The 14605-nt window shown below is 39.6% G+C and overlaps 1 pseudogene across 1 annotated transcript; it reads right to left on the bottom strand.

Moving 5' to 3' along the window:
- Nucleotides 1-9696: 9696 nt before the first annotated feature.
- On the bottom strand, nt 9697-11064 carry LOC103261790 (annotated as a pseudogene). Its single transcript, XR_002482045.1, has one exon. The product of XR_002482045.1 is annotated as a retinoid-inducible serine carboxypeptidase pseudogene (transcript).
- Nucleotides 11065-14605: the final 3541 nt, after the last annotated feature.

The raw sequence follows: 14605 nt of genomic DNA, 5'->3' as shown, positions 1-14605 counted from the left end.
AAACAAAGAACTGAGTCCCATATGTTCTCACTCATAAGGTGACCTTGAACAATTATAATGCTATAAGAAAGTGATTGGCAGTAGCGGAAAACTGTCAGGGGAGGTGTGGGTGGGACTGGCAGTTGAGGGAAACTGCTAGGGTAGGGAGGGGCATACCTCATCAACAAGGGTACCTGCATAATCAAAGTTTGTATACCTAACTCTGAATTGTACCCCACATCTTTATAATAAATAAAATTTTAAAAAAGAACAACTGGTTTAATCTTCCATTCATGGCAGGATATTCTGTTTGTTGGGGTACTTGTTACGATTTTTATGATTGTGCTTGTAGTCTTCCTTCATTTCTTTCTACTCTTTCCACCCTCCCGCAGTGATTATAGAATTCTCTCTAACCTAGTTTTATTGATGATGATGTTTTGTGTGTGTGTGTGTGTGTGTGTGTGTGTGTGTGTGTGTGTGTTATTTTGGGAGCAATATAATTAAAAACAAAATCTCCTCTCAATCTAGAAAACCTCTCTACAAAGATAGACAAGAAAGAAAACAATTTTGTCATTGAATAAGCATTGAACATGAATGTGATGCACATCAAAGTTAATTTGCTAAGAGATTGTAAAGACTAAAGAAATCCTACCTATTTATATATCAGAGAAGATACAACCCCTTGCATATATATATTCTTTTTTTTTTTAAGTTGGAGTCTCACTCTGTCGCCCAGACTGGAGGGCAGTGGCACGTTCCTGGCCACCGCAGTCTCAACCTGCTGGGCTCAGGCGATCCTTCCACCTCAGCCTTCCAAGTAGCTGAAACTACAGGTGTGTGCTACCATGCCTGGCTAAGTTTTTTGATTTATTGTAGAGACGAGGTCTTGCCAAGTTGCTTGGGCAGGTCTCAAACCCGTGGGCTCAGGCAGTCCACTCACCTCGGCCTCCCAAAGTGCTGGGATTACAGGCTGAGCCACCGAGCCTGGCCTATATATATTCTTAAGATAAACAATAACTAGCCAGGGTGAGAGTGGGGACACAACATCAATAAGGGTACTTGATCTCAAACCAGGCAAAGTGGGAACCAAAAGGAGGCCCAAACTTTACCTGTATGATGACCACTTGTATACCTCATCCTGAATTGTACCCCCATCTTTAAAATAAAATATAAAAAATAAAATTAAAAAGTACAAAACATTTTTCTGTAGAACCCCCCCAAAACCAAAAATCAATAACATCTTCAAACAGAAGACCTTGAAAGTGACATTTGTCACACACATAGTTCAACTGATAACTGGAGTGGGCATCTGTATTTTCCAGTTGCCTTTATACAGGAGAAAAATAAAATTCTCATATCCTTGTGATAGGAGGTAGTTTTTCTTTTTTAATTTTTATTTTTAGCCGGGTTCGGTGGCTCAGCCTGTAATCCCAGCACTTGGGGAGGCTGAGGCGAGTGGATTGCCTGCGCCCGCAGGTTGGAGACCAGCCCGGGGAACTTGGCGAGACCTCGTCTCTATAATAAATAAAAAAAAATCAACCAGGCGTGGTAGTGTGCGCCTGTAGTTGCGGCAACTTGGAAGGCTGAGATGGAAGGATCAACGGAGTGAGACTCGAACTCAAAAAAAAAATTATTTTAAAATGTGGGATACGATTCAACAGTTCAAGATTAGGTATGCAAATTGTCATTACACAGGTAAAGTTTGGGCCTCACTTTGGTCCCCACATCACCTGGTTTGAGATCAGGTACCCTTATTGATGGATTGTGTCTCCCACCCCCCTCAGTAGTTTCTCACTACTGCCAATTCCAATTATCATAATACTAGGAGGTAGTTTTTCTACGTGAAGCAAGGAAGCTGCCAGATTTAGGGCCTTTCTCTCCCACAGAAATCTGGAGATAGGGTTATCATCTTTCTTGATGATTACATTTCAAAGAAGATGGTTCCCAGGTCTTTGAGAAAGAAATTCCTGTATTATACAGCTGGCAAGAGACATATTTATATTAAAAAAATTACATATGTTTCAAAGAGACAGAGAAAGAAAAGAGAGGGATTAAGTCTCTTCCCTTGTTTTAAACTGGGAGAATAAAGTCTCTTACTTTACATTTGTATTTTCCCTTATGCTATCCTGGTTTTTGTTTGCTCAGGGGGAGGCATTTGGAGGTATTTCCAAACCATTATGTCTATGCCTTTTTTCTAATTTGAAAAAGTTGATTACATTTTTTTTTAGTTTCTTGAATATTTAAATTTTTAATCTTCCTTTCATGCATTTTTGAATGAAATTACATATGTAGTTTTATATTACTTATTATGTGGTGTATAATTACATATATACATATATAGTGCATAATTATTTGCTTTTAATTCTGTGAATTTTATTTTATTTTTTGAGTTGGAGTCTCACTCTGTCGCCCAGGCTGGAGTGCCGTGGCACACTCAGCGTCAACCTGCTGGACTCTGGCGATTCTTCCACCTCAGCCTTCCACTTAGCAGGAACTATAGTCGTGGGCTACCGTGCCTGGCTAATTTTTTATCTATTGTAGAGACGAGGTCTTGCCAAGTTGCCCAGACTGGTCTCGAACCTGCGGGCTCAGGCAATCTACTCACTTCGGCCTCCTAAAGTGCTGGGATTACAGGCTGAGTCACCGCACCCGGCCAATTCTGTGAATTTAAAAAACAATTGTATTACTGGAGATAGAAATTGCTAAATCAAAACTCCTGATGACACCAATTGCTGGTGAGGATGTGTAGCAACTGGAAATCACAGCCACTCTGGAAAATGATTTATTTGCTTTTTTTAAAGGTAAAAATACATTTACCCCAGGACCTAGCAATTTTGCACATGGCATTTATTTATTCTAGTGAAGTAAAAACTTATGATCACACAAAAATCTGTAAACAAATGCTCATAGTAATTTTATTTGTGATAGCCCAAAGCTGGAAACAACCCAAATGTCCTTCAATGGGTGAATGATAAAGACACTGTACTACATCCATAGAACTCAGGAGTCAGAAGAATGAGTTACTGATCCTGGCAGAAGCTTGGATGATCTCAAAGACATGCAGAGAGAAGCCAGCCTCAAAAAGCTGAATACTGTATGATTCCATTTGTGTGACATTCTCAGACAAGGCAAAATTACAGTCATGAAAAAAGACCAGTGTTTGACAAGGGTTATACGTGGGGTAAGGATTTGACTACAAAGTGAGTACAATTAGGCAGTTTTTCTCTTTTTTTCTTTTTAGGTTAGTTAAACTGCTGTATGTCCTGTTTGTGGTGATGATGACATGAATCTAAACATTTGTTAAAATTCATAAACCTGTGCACCAACAGAAAAAAGGTCAGATTGACTCTATGATAATTGCATTGTAAAAAATAAATAAACACATCGTACTTTACTTGTTCTCCAGCTTCCTTGTTAAAATTCAGTAATGTGTTCAAAAGCTCCTTTTACATCTACAAATATAGATCTCCATTTTTTTTATTGCTGCATAACTACACATATGCATGTATTGTGGTTGAAACAGTCCTCTGCTAATGGATGTGTACTGAATTTTTCCCATTTTCCTCTTAAAAACAAAGTGGGAATGACTTTTCCTCTTTTTGCCTCATTGTGCACATGGACTAATATATTGCAAGGGTAAATAAGTAAAGGCTTATTTTGGAAGTCATACATATATTTAAAATTTTTGATATATATTATCAAATTGCTTTTCAAAACTATTCAAGTTTTATTGCCAGCACACTTAATAATTTTAAAAATTTGCCAGTATGATACATGAAAATTATAAAAATTTTAAAAAATATGGTGGCATTGAGCAATAAAACCAAAACTTGTTTTTTTGAAAAGACCAGTAAAACAGATGAATAAGGATGCTGAGCAAGTTCATTTCTGTGAGTTTTTTGAGTTTAATTAACTTTTAGTTTAATTTTCAATTTTAAAAATACAAAATTTATTGTTTTCTATTAAGTGCCTTTAAAAATATATTTTGTCCAATTCCCACTTTAACCATTTTCTTTCTCTTTTTCTTTTGTTTGAGTTGGAGTCTCACTCCATCGCCCAGGTTGGAGTATAGTGGCATGCATGCATCGCCCAGGTTGGAGTACAGTAGCACGCACCCAACATCGACCTGCTGGGCTCCAGCAATCCTTTTGCCTCAGCCTTCCGAATAGCCGGAACTACAAGCACACGCTAGCTCGCCCGGCTAATTTTTTTTTGAAAGCAGGATTTATTGAGAGGGCAGAAAAGCTCCCACAGTGGGAGGGAATCTGAAGGGGTTGCCCTAATTTTTGATTTTTATTGTAGAGCCGAGGTCTCGCCAAGTTGCCGGGGCTGGTCTAGAACCTGCGGACTCAGGCCATCCACTCGTCTGACCTCCCAAAGTACTGAGATCACAGGCTGAGCCACCGAGCCCAGTCTTACCATTTTCATGGAGATTTTATGTGTAGAACTCTCATTTTAATTCATTTCCAAAATTTTGTAACTTTAATTTTTTTTGAGTCAGGGTCTTGCTCTGTTGCCCAGGTTAGAGTGCAATGGCATGATCATGGCTCACTGTGGCCTCAACCTTCTGGGCTCAGGTGATTCTCCCGTTTCAGCCTCTCAAAGTGCTGGAATTACAAGTGTGAGCCACTGCACCTGGCCTAATTTTTTTGTTTTTACCCATACATTAATTAGAAGTGTTAAAAAAGTCCCACTTTATATATACTTTTTTTGAAATTCTAATTTGTTATATTGTGTCTGGTTTATAGGTGAATTAGTTTCTTTTGGAATATTTGAGATATACATGTACTGTAATAAATAATTTTTGGCAATGTTTCAGCTGTGCTTTAAAATTGTATATCTATTTGTTAGTTAATAGTTCTATATGCATAGTAAATCAAGATTTTTGAAATGTCTTTTTAATCCTTTAAAATAGAATGCTTGTGCATTTTTTGTTTACTTTGAGGATTTCTGATATATACTAAAGATTTCCATTTTAATTATAGATTCATTCATTTCTTCTACTTCCAGAAATTTTAAAGTTTATGTACTTTGCTTTATATTTTTGAAGATTTATTAATTTTAGTTCTTTTTCATGAATTCTAGGTTTTATCATTGGGAAAACTAAATTTTATCTCAGTTTATCTTTTTTTTTTTGCCAGAACTATGGAGATTTGGGCTAGAGAGAAGAGTTGCTGTTTTGAGTGACTGGATGTATCCTGTGACTAACTTTGGTCAATAGAATGTGTCCGAAGTGACAGTTATGCCCAATCTGAGCCTAGACCTGGGCCTGCGAAGGCCTCGTTCACTTCTACTCTCTCTTAGAACTCTGCTCTGTTGCCATGAGAACAAGCTCAGTATAGCCTTTTGGAACAGAGGCAAATCATTCCAGCTGAGTCCACCCTAGACCTGCCAGCTCCTGTCAACTCAAACATGAGTGAGCCTCAGTGTGAAGAGAGGAACCTCTCAGCTGAGCCCAGACCAAACTTCTGACTCACAGAATTATGACACACATCAATGATTTTGTTTTAAGCTACAAAGTTGTGGTGTGGTTTGTGGCAGAAACTGACTGATGCACAGGGAAGCCTCAACATTTTCGATACATTTTTATTTCTTTAAATATAATTTCATTTCAATTTCTCATTAGTTTTTTTCCATTTGTCAAAAGATGCATTTAATCTAAGGATTTTAAAAAATAGTAAATACTACTTTGGCTATATCTTAGACTTTTTTTCTTTATTTTCATTCAGAGTTATTGATATTTATATAAATAGTATTTTCAGCTTATTACTACAAAACCTTTTAAGTGTGTGTAAAAGTCAAGTAAAGATATAATGAGCCCCCTGTGTACTCATCATCTAGATTCAACAATGATCAACTGCCAATTTTGTGTCTTACATAATCCCACTTACTTTACCCTTCTTGGACTTCTCCCTCTTTGAAGCAAATCTCAGGTATTATAAGATTTCTCCTGTATATAGTTTAATGGGAATCTGCAGGTAATACGGGTCTTTTTAAAAGCGCACCTGTAAGGAACCCATGTACTCTGGTAGTGGGGATGTAGATTGGTGCAGCCATTATGAAAAACACTATGGAGGTTCCTAAAGAAATTAAAACTAGAACTACCATATGACCTAGCAATCCCTCTTCTGAGTTTATACACAGAGGAAATGAAAACACCACCTTGTAAAGATATCTGTGCTCCCGTGCTCATTGCTGCTAACTGGGTGAAGAATAATGTCACATTCTAGAATTTGATGATTGAATCCCCATGGTGGTATTTAACAATCTTCCTTTGTCCCTGGTATATCCTAGAGATTGTGAGTTAGAGGGAGAGGCTTGGTTGGATTTGGGTTTGATTTTTTTCCTCTTTTTTTGTAAAAAGTCTTTGAAAGTGATGGCATGTATTCCTCTCAGGAGGCACAAGTGTTGAAGTGTTCCTTTTGTGATTTGGCAGTCATTAATGATCATTACCTAGACCCGTTCATTCATAATAAAGTTACAAAATAGTAATTTTTTTCAATTCTGTCATTCCTTCATTTATTAGTTGAAAATGTTTCTAAAGGGTAAAATTCCTCATCAATAATTTTGTTCTTCTGAGGTACAGTTTTTACAGCAAAGCCAGAATAAATTTTTTATCTTTCTGTACCAGGTTTAAATGTTTCAATTAACTGTAGTTATTATTTTATTTTTATTTTTTTCTATCTTTGAGGTATAGCTGACAAAAATTGTATACTAGAGATTTTTTTCTTTATTTTCATTCAGAGTTATAATTGATATTTATATAAATGGTATTTTCAGCTTATTACTATAAAAACCTTTTAAGTGTGTGTAAAAGTCAAGTAAAGATATAATGAACGTTTAGCATACGTTTAGGGTATGACAATGTGATGTGTTGATGTAAGTGTATATTGTGACATGATTACCACTATCAAGCTAATTAACGTATGCATTACTTCTCATAGTCACCATTTTTGTGTTGTAAATATTTAATGTTAAACCCAGAACTCTAATCAGAGAGAGAGAGAGAGAGAGAGAGAGAGAGAGAGAGAGAGAGAGAGACCACAAAGAGCCACACACGAGGGTCTTTATTCAGGCCTGAGTCTGGGCTCATGCATGAAGCCGGTAGAGGCTTCATGGACGAGAGCGTTGATCCAGTATGGCAAGCAGTTTTTATGCACAATTACAGAGGGAGGGGAAAGAACTTTAAACTTGATTTTACATGATTGGGTAATTTCTCCTAATGGGTACAGGAACACTTGGTATTGGTAGGTGCCTTTTGTGAGCTGTAACCTGACTGCCCGTGATTGACAGAAACCCATTTAACGGGCAGAGTGGAATGTCAGATCAGCTAGGTTCACACAGTCACTGTGTATAAAGTAACCTGAGCAACCTGGAGGTTACATTAGCCATTAAGTTTGCTGATTCACCCCGAGGAATGCTTAGGAAAGTTTGTTTGCTTAACATTTACATAACATAACGTGGTCATTATGGGACAACAAAAGCCAAACTTAACAAAGTTTTAAATATGAATGCTGCAAACACATACAGTGAATGTGGGGTAGAAATTCATATAGTACTAGTTCTGGGAATTTATAAAATATCACAAATGTCTAATAGCAAGGCGGTTTTTGTAAAGGTCTTTGATTCCTTCAGGTTTACATAGCCACTGCATGTAAATTAACACTGGCATGGAAGCCAGTGATTTAAATCAACATAAAGCCCACCTAGAGAGCTGCTAGCGTCTCAGAGTCTACTGCGATAGCAAAGGAATGTCTGAAAGGGGCTTATCACTTTAACATTTACATCCTGTTGTAAAAGCAGAAGTCAGCATGGCAATTGGGACTGACAATGCTTAACCCAAGAGTTCTAAATACAAACACTACTTAAGCCATTATAACTACACAATCAGTCACTACCCGGCACCCGACATATGCCTAATTCTACGGGGTCTGAGGTAGGATTTAAAGTACTAAGATTCATAAAGTACAATGAACATGAGGTAGGAATACACAAAATATATAGTAAACATGAGGTAGGGATATATGAAATATAGTGAACTAAACACTACTTTTACAGCAAGTATGGCTTTTTAAGTTTCTTGGGTCTCTCAATAGCATGCTCTTAACCTAAGTCTATTACTGTCCTCTCATTTAAGATCAAATATATAATACAGTATTATTAATATTACCTACAGTCACCCTGCTGTACCTGAGACCTCCTAGACTTATTCATCTTGCATGAGGGAAACTCCCCAATTCCCTTGGCAACCACCATTCTACTCTGTTTCCTTGAATTTGACTTTTTAAGATTCCACATATAGAAGTGTGACCACGCAGTATTTGTCTGTCTGTGTCTGGCTTATTTCATTTGGCATAATGCCCTCCAAATTCATTCATGTTGTCATAAATGGCAGGATTTCCTTCTTTTCAAAGAGGAATTAGTATTTCATTGTGTATATATGTCACATTTTCTTTTTTTTTTTTTTTTTGAGTTGGAATCTCACTCGGTCGCCCAGACTGGAGTGCAGTGGCCGCTCCCGGCCACCGCGGCCTCGCTTGCTGGGCTCCGGCGATCCTTCCGCCTCAGCCTTCCGAGTAGCTGGAATTACAGGCATGCGCTACCACGCCCGGCTGATTTTTTGATTTATTGTAGAGATGAGGTCTCGCTGCCCAGGCGGGTCTCGAACCCGCAGGCTCAGGCAATTCACTCACCTCAGCCTCCCAAAGGCGCGGGATGACAGGCTGAGCCACCGAGCCCGGCTGTCACATTTTCTTTACATAGCCATTCATTCATAGACAGCTAGGTTGATTCCATATTCTAGTTATTGTGAGAATAATGCATGCAGTTATTTTTTTAAATTGAGGCTCACATTTCCCATCTTTGCCAAGAGAAAGTCTCTTCAGTTGACTTTTTTTTTTTTGACATGACCCCAGACATTTTTTTTGTTATAGAAGAACATTTATTGACATGAAATGGTGTTTAGAACATATTGAGATGTCAAACAAAGTAGACAGTAAAATAACATAATGACTCCATTTTTGTAAAAAATATATATGTGTATATATAACAACAACAATAACAAAAAAACCCTGCAGGGACATTCACTAAATTGGTGACATGCTTATCCTTGAGAAGGGAGGATATGGGTGTTTAGTTTGTTCTTTGTTTACCTGCATTTTCCCACTTTTTCTATAAATGACATTATTTGCTTCTGTAATAAAAAAAAGTAAATCTCTTATTCATGTTGATGAAAACAAATCAATTTCCAAAATCTTTGGGTTTTTTTTTTTTTTGAGTTGGAATTTCACTCTGTCACCCAGACTGAAGTGCAGTGGCTGCTCCTGGCCACCGCACGACCTGCTGGGCTCTGGCGATCCTTCCGCCTCAGCCTTTCAAGTAGCCGAAATTATAGGCATGCGCTACCACACCCGGCTGATTTTTTGGTTTATTGTAGAGATGAGGTCTCGCTGCCCAGGCGGGTCTCGAACCTGCGGGCTCAGGCAATCCACTCACCTCAGCCTCCCAAGGCGCGGGATTACAGGCTGAGCCACCGAGCCCGGCTAATCTTTGGTTTTTTATGAAGCAGAAATGATTTCCAAATTGCTCGAGAGGCAACTATTTTCTCCTCTGCAGAAAGCTGGTAGAAACATTCATGGTCACAGCTCAAGGGGAGTTCAGGGAAGAATGGTGCTTCCTGCAGCTGCAGGGACTCCCAGCTCCTGTGCCCTGAGGCCAAACCAGCTCTTCTCCAGCCCAGTCCATCCTATTCTTGCTGAGTCACCAGTCTCATCATCTTCAGAGCCATGTCCCCTTGGTCAGAAGGAATCATGTGACCAGCTCTTAGAATCCAGTAGAAAGTCAGGTTCTTGTGGGACTTGACAAAAGCAAATGTTTCTGGAGATTTAGGGTCGCTGTCTAGGGCTTTCCACTTTAGCTCGTTGAATTTGGGCAGTTCTGGTCACTTGAGCTTCCGTACCCAGGCCTGACCCATGGTGTCCACGATGAGGTCGAGCTGGCCATTATACAGAGTCACGTTGACCCCAGCCGCCAGCAGTTTATCCACGATGCTCATGAAGTCCTCTTCCATGTGTACAAAGACATTGGCAGCCTGGCCTCCCCAGGTGTGATCCTCAGGAATGATCTTGAGCTTCTTTCGGATAGGGCCATTCATGAGCCGACTTAAGGTGTCCCGTTGCAGGTGTCTCACATGGTGCTGTCAAAGACGAACAAGGTGACTGTGTGTGAACTCTAGACTCAACTCCAGCATAGACTCATGTGCACTTTTAGTTAAGATGTAGAAGTTTACCCTGTCGGTGTTCTGTTCAATGACCATTTCTGCTTTCTCCTGTAGCTGGGTGGCCTCTTTGTAGAGTCCACTATTTATAGCATCCAGGACTTCCTCTGCAACCTTAGACAACTCTGCCAGACCACTGTCTTTGAGAAGAGACATGCTGTACAGGTAAGGTCCCCAGGAGAGCACAGAATCAATAGGGGAGATCCAGGAATCTCCCAAAGCAACCCCCGCAAAGTTGCACTTGATGGTCCCCTGCTGAATGGCCTTATAAAGTTCTAGACCAATGCCAGCTGCCATTTTTCCTCCGTAGGACTCTGAGAAAATGTAGAATGGAATTGTCTGGAATTCCTTGTGGCAATCAAAGAAGGTCTTCAGGCGAACCATCATGTCTGAAGCCACTGCAGCCAGGTCCTTGGCATGTGCACCACCCTTATTCATGTAACCGTACCCAGTGCCCACGGGATTATCCACAAATAGGAGACTGGCAGCTTGGAGCCAGGTTGTTCTTCGTGGTTTGAGGTCGCTGTCAAGGGGCCCAATTTCCTCAAAGTTCCCAAATCCGGTGCTGGAGCTGCCTGGACCACCCTGAAGCCACATGACCGGGGCAGTTCTGAGAAGTTCTTGCAGGGATTGGTGGCATAATAGAGCCACCAGAACATGTGGGCAGCCTCGCGGACAGTCACATCATCCCATACTTCCTTGCCCTCCTCCGTGGGCCAGTCGATGACAGCTCCCACGCTCAGGGCCAGCAGCGCCAGCAGCGGCAGCAGCCGCCGCGGCCCAGCAGAACTCCGCGGCGCCAGCGCCATGACGAATACCGACCCCGGAAATTTTGAACAGGCTGCTTTCTTCCAGTATGATAAAATATTCCAGGTATGTTTGAATATTTACTTCAGGTCCAGATACAGCCATTTCTTCAATGACAGTTTGGGAAATGATATTTAGAGATCACAGCTGGGTGACAGGGGTAATCGTTTCCACTAGGTTGGTCAACATTTCTATAACTTTTCAGTGGACAGAGGTAGAAAAAGATCTTTTTTTTTTTTGAGTCGGAGTCTCACTCGGTCGCCCAGACTGGAGTGCAGTAGCTGCTCCCGGCCACCGCACGACCTGCTGGGCTCCAGCGATCCTTCCCCCTCAGCCTTACAAGGAGCTGGAACTACAGGTGCCCGCTACCACGCCCGGCTAATTTTTTTTATTCTAGAGATGAGGTCTCGCCAAGTTGCCCAGGTGGGTCTCGAACCCGCGGGCTCAGGCAATCCACTCACCTCAGCCTCCCAAAGGCGCGGGATTACAGGCTGAGCCACCGAGCCCGGTTAAGAAAAAGATCTTTTAAAAACAAACTTTATCATGAGATTACACTAAAGCTTCCAAGACAAATTTACAACGACAGGATTTTTACCTAAACTTTTATTTCTTATGTCTACCAGGGACACTAATGTTTATTTCTTCTATCCCAAAATATATGCATTAAAGTCTTGATATGACTACTGAAACAATGTAAAAATTTTGCAGTTCTTCTGTTGCTAAGCCATATTCCACTAAGGAGGTAGTCTTAAATTACTCTTTTAAAGGCATTTCAAATAGCTCCTCTTTGTGTGCTTAGGCTACCACTTCAATACATTGGCTACTTCAATTTTTTCTTTTTTTTAGGGATCTTAAAAGTATTTTTGATTAATAATAATTTTGTTTTGTAGAGACAGGATCTTGCTATGTTGCTCAGGTTGGTTTCAAACTCCTGCCCTCAAACAGTCCTCCTGCCTCAGCCACTTAAAGTATTGCGATTACAGCATGAGCTACCATGCCCAACCTAAATTTTGATATTTTTCTATTGAAACATTTCCAAATCAAACCTTCAAAATGGTAAATTCAGAGAAGTCTAGCTTTTGACCCTGTTTCTGAAATGTTTATTCTTTTTTAAAAAAAGATGTATTTAATACTTTTGTTTTCATCTCCTTTTCCCTCCATCATTCTCTTTCTGGTATGGAAGATTCCAGGTTACTCAAGGTCACCAAAACCAGGAACAAGAGAGAAGCAAAGGCCAGAGGCAAGAACTTCATGCATGAAGGATGGAGACATACCTTCAGAGAATGCAGTGGGGTAGATTAGATGGGGACAGAGAGCTACTTGTGTCACTTGCCTGAAGCTCCCACATTTATTCGACTTCAAATGAGATAAAAAGCTGGGCAGTGAGCCAGAGATCGAGTATAAATCTCTGCCATTAGAGTCAATAAATTTTGTCAGACTATCTAATTGGCTACTGCTAAGTGGATTGAACATTCACAGAATACTTGGAAGACTTGCACCTGTCTTTGGAAATACACTTTCTAGCTACTGGTGGCATGGGTGAGGCAAAACAGGGACAACTGTGTACTGTTACAATTTGTGTACAGAGCAATTTGTCAATATATAGTTCATTTTAGACATGGACAGAATTAAGCAAAACTACGCTTGCTCTTTGACCCAGAAATAATACGCATAAAGTAAAAGAATAAATTCAAGAAGGTGTAACTACTATATTTTCTTCTTAGCATTACTCATCATGAGAATGTGAAAAGCTAAATGTCTATCGATAGAGAATTTACTAATTTATGGCACATAACACATTGGAATTCCATGCAGCTTTAAACAGTGATGATAACCCAGGCCTATAGGACATAAAAGCTGTTGATGACATATTAAGTGAGAAATAAAAAGTATAAGTTGGACATGGTGGCTTATGCCTGTAATCCCAGCACTTTGGGAGGTGGAGGTAAGAGGATTGCCTGAGTCCAGGGATTCAAGACCAGCCTAGACCACTTGGTGAGACCTCATTTCTATAGTAAATCAAAAATTAGTTGGGTGTGGTGGCGCACACCTATAGTCCCAGCTTCTTGGAAGGCTGAGGTGGAAGAATCGCCAGAGCCCTGCAGGTTGAGGTTGCAGCATTCGTGATCATGCCACTGCTCTCCAACCTGGGCGACAGAGTGAGACTCTGACTAAAAAAAAATAAGTGTATGTAGTATGAGCTGGTCTTTGCTATATATGTATACATGTAAATTATATATTCTCTGGAAGGATAGATACAAAAGATTTTATGGTCTTTACCTTTGAGAAGGATTATTTGTGATTCTTGTTTTATCTTTCATAGGTTTTGTTTTGTCTGAAAGTTACAAAATGATTTTATGTTATAAAATGACATATGTAATCTCATAATCAGAAAAAGTCAGTTTAACTATTTCCACGTATGGAAGACTTTTTTTTGAAAAGTTTTTAAAAATTAATTTTTAAAATTTGTATACAACGCATAATAATCAAATCAGGGTAATTTTTATATCCATCACCTCAAACATTTATTATTTCTCTGCATTGGGAACATTCAAAATTCCCTCTTCTAGCTTTCTGAAAAATACAATAAACTATAGTTAATCATATTCACCCTACAGTGTTGCAGAACACCAGAACTCATTCCTCCTGTCTAGCTGTAATTTTGAATCCGTTCACCGACCTTGTTCCATCTTCCCCTTCCCCTGCCCATTCCATCCTCTAATATCCACAGTTCTACTCTCTCCTTCCATGAACTCAAATTAAAAAAAAACAAAATAATTTCTGAATCTTACACTCTTGAAAAGTTTTGAGATGAATATGTTCACCCAGAAATATTTGCTTTCTTTCCTTATTAACACATAAAATTGATAGGATTGCTGAATTAGATTTAGAGGAATTGGATTTTTTCCCCAGTATATATCTATATTTATTTTTGAGTCAGGTTCTCATTCTGTTGCCCAGGCTGGAGTGCAATGGCATGATCATGGCTCACTGAAGCCTCGACCTCATGGCTCAGGCGATCTTTCCCCCTCAGCCTCTTGGGTAGCTCAGATTTCATGTGTGCACCACCATACCCAGCTAATTTTTAATTTTTTTTTTGTAGATACTAGGACTCATTATGTTTCCTAGGCTGGTCTTGGAATTCCTGGGCTCAAGTAATCCTCCTGCTTCTGCTCCCAAAGTGCTGTGGTTATAGACATGAGCTACCATGCATGACCTTTTTTAAATTTTATTTTAATAGCTTTAGGGGCATGAATGACTTTTGGTTACATGGCTGCTTTGTATAGTGGTGAGGAAGTCTGGGTTTTAAGTGTGCCCATCACCCTCATTAGTGCACATTGTACTTGATAGGCTATTTTTATCCCTATCTCCTTCCTATCTTCCCCTTTCTGCGTCTCCAGTGTCTTTTATACCTTCCTATATGACTTTGCAGTCCATTAGTTTAGCTCCCACTTATAAATGAGAACATGTGGTATTGGGTTTTTCATTCCAGCATTACTTCACTTAGGATAATGGTCTCCAATTCTATCCAAGTTGCTGCAA

Source organism: Carlito syrichta, unplaced genomic scaffold (genome assembly GCF_000164805.1).
Source record: "Carlito syrichta isolate Samal-C Ts95f unplaced genomic scaffold, Tarsius_syrichta-2.0.1 Scaffold304007, whole genome shotgun sequence".
Classification (NCBI taxonomy): Eukaryota; Metazoa; Chordata; class Mammalia; order Primates; family Tarsiidae; genus Carlito; species Carlito syrichta.
This window is presented reverse-complemented; position numbering and strand designations above follow the sequence as displayed.